At 32.0% G+C, this 6,000-nt stretch overlaps 1 protein-coding gene and 1 long non-coding RNA gene across 2 annotated transcripts in view; one reads left to right on the top strand and one right to left on the bottom strand.

Annotated features, from left to right (window-relative positions):
* The window catches only part of LOC106478127, an 88,775-nt gene that overhangs the window by 15,649 nt on the left and 67,126 nt on the right, over positions 1 to 6,000 (bottom strand). The gene's annotated exons all lie outside the window — the stretch shown is intronic.
* Positions 1,506 to 6,000, top strand: part of LOC111084948 — a 19,538-nt gene continuing 15,043 nt past the window's right edge. The window contains exon 1 of the long non-coding RNA XR_002609824.1: positions 1,506 to 1,515. This is a non-coding gene — a long non-coding RNA (uncharacterized LOC111084948). The remainder of the gene's footprint in view (positions 1,516 to 6,000) is intronic.

The following is a 6,000-nucleotide window of genomic DNA, read 5'->3' on the forward strand; positions in this document are numbered from 1 at the left end:
ATATGGTTCACGGGAAATTGAGAAATTTTCTCTAAAAAGTACACCATTAGGTTTAGTGTGATTTAAAAATACATTTCAGTCACTACACATAACTTGTAAGGTTGGACGTGACCTATTAGTAAACATATCGGGCTTCGGATGAACGATATCGAGACATAAAGTGGACACATTATGAAAATTGCAGCTACTCTCTTTATTCTGTTCAAAGAGCCAGACAAAGCTCATTGTGGTGGGTGTTGCTAGCTGGTTGTCTACGTTCTGGCTAGTAGTTCAAACAAATAATAAACAAATCCTTGATGTGTCTTTGTGAGGCACATAAGGTCAGTGCTTCCGAATTATGGTTCCAATCGTACAAGAAGATGAAAATGGTGACCCATTACTACTGGACGGAATGTGAGTCCATCACAGATTAGCCCTCAGCAGGCTAAACTGGAACAAATAGGGTGTCTTGTTCAAGAACACAGCCCCATGACGCAGGCCAGCCAACCTTGAACTCGCCACCATCCGACTACGAGTCCAACGCTCGGAAACACGTTGCCCCAAGTATCTTTAAGCTGACGTTCTTTAGGTTGAAACTTACAAGTCATAACTTCTAATTCGCCATCATCAATTTCTAAATACGTATGTGTATTTGCAAAAAGAAGGATAAGTTTCTATTGCCATAATCTTAAGTCACTCAAGTGAAATATACATTGTTATCGACAGCCTTTATGAAATAATATTTGTTTACACTGTGACAAGAGGTTGTGAAGAAAAACAAAATTTTCGAGATTGCTTGAAAACTTTTAAACGCTGTCATGCTTATTTATATTCATTTTGATGCTTTTTTTCAGTTGCATTTAGAAAGGGGACGACCATTTCCCATTTTATCCTGTTTAACTTACCTACTTTATTATGTGCTTTTTGTTTTGATCACAATTTTTAGAAACGCAAAACTTGAATTTAATGAAAGTTTCTTAGTCTTTATATATATATATATATAAATATACATCCACAATAATTTAAAAATTATTCTTTCTATTGATACAGCTTTTACGTTACATGATTTTAAAGGGGCTAAAATAAAAATCAAAGCTAAAGTGAAATTTCAGCCCTTACTGTCAAATGACAGTGTAACATGAATACTTAGTCTTTGCCTACCAGAACACCCTTTGACTTTAGTTTTTCGTCCATTCCTGAAGGCTAAAGTCATTTTCTTTTAATGATTATATATGTTACAGATTTCACATTGGCTAGGTTCCCTAGTTGAGATCAATATCTGCCTGTGTGATATGTGTTTATGACATCTACACTTTGTTTACATTATGATTTTCTTCTACAACAAGAAGTAGAACTAAATGTAGAACAATAATTGTAACACTTGTTGAAATCTCATATATCTTAATCTGAAGTAGATATGAGGTTCTTGCTTTCAAAATAACTTAAAAGTGTATAGATATGTTTAGACACATAAGAATAGTGACTTTCCAGCATAAGGAAGAGTTGTGGCAATACCCCAGGTTTGTCTAAAAGTTTGTCCCTGTATATACAGTAACAGTAAATGTTACACTTGCCTTTCTTCTAATAACTTGGCTGGTCTCACTACCGTGTCTCTGGATATTTTGTGCATGGAAGTTAATACTTTTTGTGCATTTATGAGTCCTATTAAGCAATCTTCAATAAAGTTTTTCTACGTTTAAAAATGTTAAATGATTTTATACAAAATGATCAGATTGTTTATTACATATGTTGTTTGTTTAGTAAAACTATTTTCTAGAGAATGTTTATTAAAACACAAACACACAGCATTAGTTCAACTAAAGATTCTGACGTTGATAATGAGAAGAGCGAGAAGATAAACGATAAAACAACAGAATTTTTACCTCTCTTTGAAAGCTTATTTTTCCTAATTCGTAACAAATGTAATTTATTTTAACATGATACATTACTTTCGAATTAATTAAAAACTGTCAGTTGCTAACTCCACCCGACAGGTGAAACTGTAAACGTGTATGTTGTATTGAACCCTATGACGGATTTATTATTATATATTTATTTTAATATCGATGTTTGCTTGAATTAAATTTATATTTAGAAGTGTACACAACTTATACAGTTAAATATGTATTGCGAAACTTCCGCCTATTCTCTAAAGTTGTAGAAGATTCTCGAGTGCAAGAATCAACAATATATGTATGTATGTAAACGCTTAATGTAGCTTTGTATTGTTACGTAATCTGAATTTTATAGAAACTCTCCACACGCCTATAAACATAACCATCGCGAGGCGCCAAAACAGGAGTATCTATTATTGGTTTGCTATAAGTTTCGGAAGCTATAACTGTGATTGTTATAACGCTTATCAATCGGAAAACTTCAGATATTTTACCAGGAGCATTTACAAAGTTCGAACATTACAAATCATTTAACTTGAGTGAATTCTCATCGGACATTAGTACTTTTACGAAAACATTACCTAACTTCAACGGTGGAAACCTCGGCATGTGTGACTGTTGAATAACGAAGGACAAATCTAGCTAGCTCCCTGTTAAATAAATTATACCTACGTCAACTCTAAATTAACTCGCTCATCGCGAACCCTCGATAAGATATCAAGGAAGTTCCAGACTAGAAAGAAGACTTTATATTGCTTGTAAGTTTATAAAACTATTATATATAAATCGTTGTTTGTAATAACTGTTATTGTAAATTGTACTATTGTTTGTATATTAAAATATATTTGTATAAAAGAAAACTGTGTGTATCAATTTTGTTGGAAAATAATTTAAACTGATTATATATCGGCTTTTACTTAACTTCTATATCCAAAGTACAATTTAACTATTAAATTTGAAGTATCATTTAGCTCGGTTTCAGACCATTAGAAATTCTAATACGTAATAAACCCTAGACCCTTAAGTCATCAACTTTAACCAAATGGCTGTGGAGAGCAATTCATAATTAAAATTATCACAAAAATATTCATAGAAATATTACTTTATGTGGAACTGTTGGCATAAATCCCTAGTCCATATTAATGTATACCAGTGGAATTTCCTTTTGTGGTGGAGCTCCTTTTATTTACTATATGTTTTGCCTTTTCAGCAAGGAAAAGAAAAATAATTTTACCACTTTTCGACTGCTTATCTTTCTTAATCTAAAACAGACATAAACGTGCTGTTCTTAATATGATGTACAGTGTTTAGATTTGTTTAAAAAGATAAGAATAGTTCGGTCCCATTTCGAAAGTAACCGTAGGCATGCTTCATTTTGGTTATTGTAACAAGTTACTTCCCTCATTTTTCGAAATAAGAAATGTCATTTCAAAGTTATTGCATATGGATGAAACTCGTTACATTATCCAAAATGAATTATTACACAACCTAAGTCACCTTTTAAACAAGGAAACATGCAGTTTACAGAAGACGTATTTTGTTTAATAATAAGAACACACGCAAGCAAATGAAGGTTTGATATACATCGACCTTTCTTCCACACTATAACCAATGTATTCCGTAGAGATTTTCTACTTAAGTTTATTATACAAGTTCGCTAAGTATATTCCAAATTACCATTACCAAATATCTTAAGTTCAATAGAGACGTTTTTGAAAAGCTACTTTGTTCTATTAATGGCGCTAAATAGGTCCAGCGAAACATAGGTTTTATTACTTGATTATTTTTAACATTATTAAAGACAAGTTTACATACTCACTAATATAGAACACTGGAATTTTGGTGTTATATATTACAATAAATTATTCCATGCTTGTTATTTAAAAAAGATTGAGAGATTATATATATACATATATACCTTTCTTTCAAACATAAAAATTGACCTTAGAATAAAAACGTTAGACGGTGATTAACAATCTTTCTAAAACCTATTTTTTCGCAAAACCAGGATAATTTTTTTGAGCTTTTATAGACGAGTGGGACAGCGGTAAGTCTTCAGACTTACATCGCTAAAATCAGGGGTTCGATTCTTCACGGTGGACACAGCAGATAGCCCGCTGTAGCTTTGCTATAAGAAAACACACATCGTTGAGTTATCTGAAAAGTAACAAATGCTCTAGATATTCAGCGTGTTTTGGCTAATTAAAAACATTGATATTTTGTAATCATAATGCCACGAATCCATAAATATATATATATATAGATAGATGTGGTTTATCATATGAAATGTACTTCTTCAGTGAATGTATCCCCTATAGCTTAACGATAAGCTTGAGGAGTTATAACGCTAAAAATCAGGATTCGATATCTGCAGCAGACACAACGAAAATAGTCGTGTAGCTTTTCAGTGAAACAAAAGACAATTTCACAAATTTCTTTAAATTTCCACTACAAGATGGCAGCACCAATAGTAAAATTGAATAACAAACTAGTTAATATATTATGCGCAGTTCCAAATATACCACACGCATTTCACATATTATATGAAATGTGCATCCTCGTTACAACAGTTGTATAACGATGTTGCCTGTCGTATTTTGATAAGCTTAACATGCTTTAGATATATTTGAACCGGATGAGATTTAATTGTTGTTTATAAAATATTGTTTCTAATAAAGTTTATCATATTGTCAAAACTGTTGATAATACAGACGACAAGTTATGATATTTCGTAAAAATGTAAACTTTCCTGGATACTTATAACAGGGTGCTATAACTAGACAAAAAAGATTCAGTCTGTTGAAATTTACAGAAATGGAATAAAAAATCATAAAGAAAGAAATACATCGGATTTCTGCATATCTACCATTACTTAACCCTAAAATTGTGTTACCAATTTGTGCTCTAAACTAATTCGCTAAACACTTACAGCTCCTCTGTTGTTTGTGTATCATTAAGTCACAAGAAGACTGAAAATAATATTTTATGTAAGAACAACATAATAGTATCTCGACCTTTACCAGTGAGGCCTTTCGTTCAATACTTGAGCTCAGCAGGGGGGCTTGCCAGACAGCTGCATACAGCACACAAGGTATACAGTCTGGATTCTGTTATGGTCTTCATACCAGAAACTCATATAGGGTTAGTAAAGAAAGATATATTAAAATTATTATCAACTTTATTGTGATGGCTTAATATACCATAATAGTTTCAGTTCATGTTGGTACAGGTCTAGTCTTATAAGATAACCCCACCCCTCCTGCGGTAAACTTGAAGGTTTATAACGCTAAACTTCACTCTGATAGAACGGTCAAGGTTTCTGTAACTTATACATAATAACATGAACAGAATTCTGACTACAGAAACTTTTTTTTTATTAGTTATAGAGACAGATTCTGTTATAATGAAATCCAGTGCTATTATGTTCCTCGGCAGTTTATGGAACAAAATGAAAAACAGGTTACTTTCTTTAAATGTCTAAGCGTAAAAGTTTCAAGATAAAAAAAAACGTTTGTTTCTTTCTCCACTATAAATGAGTTTGTGAATCTAATTAATTATTGCTGGTCTTTTTTTCTAATCTACTGTTTTTGTTTGTTTGTTTTACGGCATGAGTAGTCGTAGTCCTACGTCACCTCACCATTGGTTATTTATCTATTGTGGAACACACTAACTGACATAATCTTAATGCAAGTGTTTAATAATAACAACTTGAAAATTTTCATTGATGTTATTGTATTTTGCTTATCATTTAAACATCAGAAACTTTGGGAAATTTACTGAAATCTTGCAACCTTCATATTCATGATGGTTACTTTAGCTAAAATCGTAGTGGTTTTTGACAAAGCACAGTGAAAAATCACGTGGTCATAGAATAAAAAGGCTAGGTTGTTTCGTGATTTTTTAAAAAAATCTTACATGATTATGCATACCGGTACAGTTGCTAGCGAGTTCTAACGTATTTGTTTATCTTTTAATTCTTCTTTACCAAAATAAACTATAATTATGTATCACATGTGCAGAGTACATAAGCTGCCTCTGTGATTTCTCTAAAATATTTGTTACTGCACTCACTTTCCATATAAGAAGTTTAGAGGTTATCAGACAGTGTAGCTAAGAAGTTTAGAGG

This window comes from Limulus polyphemus, unplaced genomic scaffold (assembly GCF_000517525.1).
Source record: "Limulus polyphemus unplaced genomic scaffold, Limulus_polyphemus-2.1.2 Scaffold182, whole genome shotgun sequence".
Taxonomy (NCBI): Eukaryota; Metazoa; Arthropoda; class Merostomata; order Xiphosura; family Limulidae; genus Limulus; species Limulus polyphemus.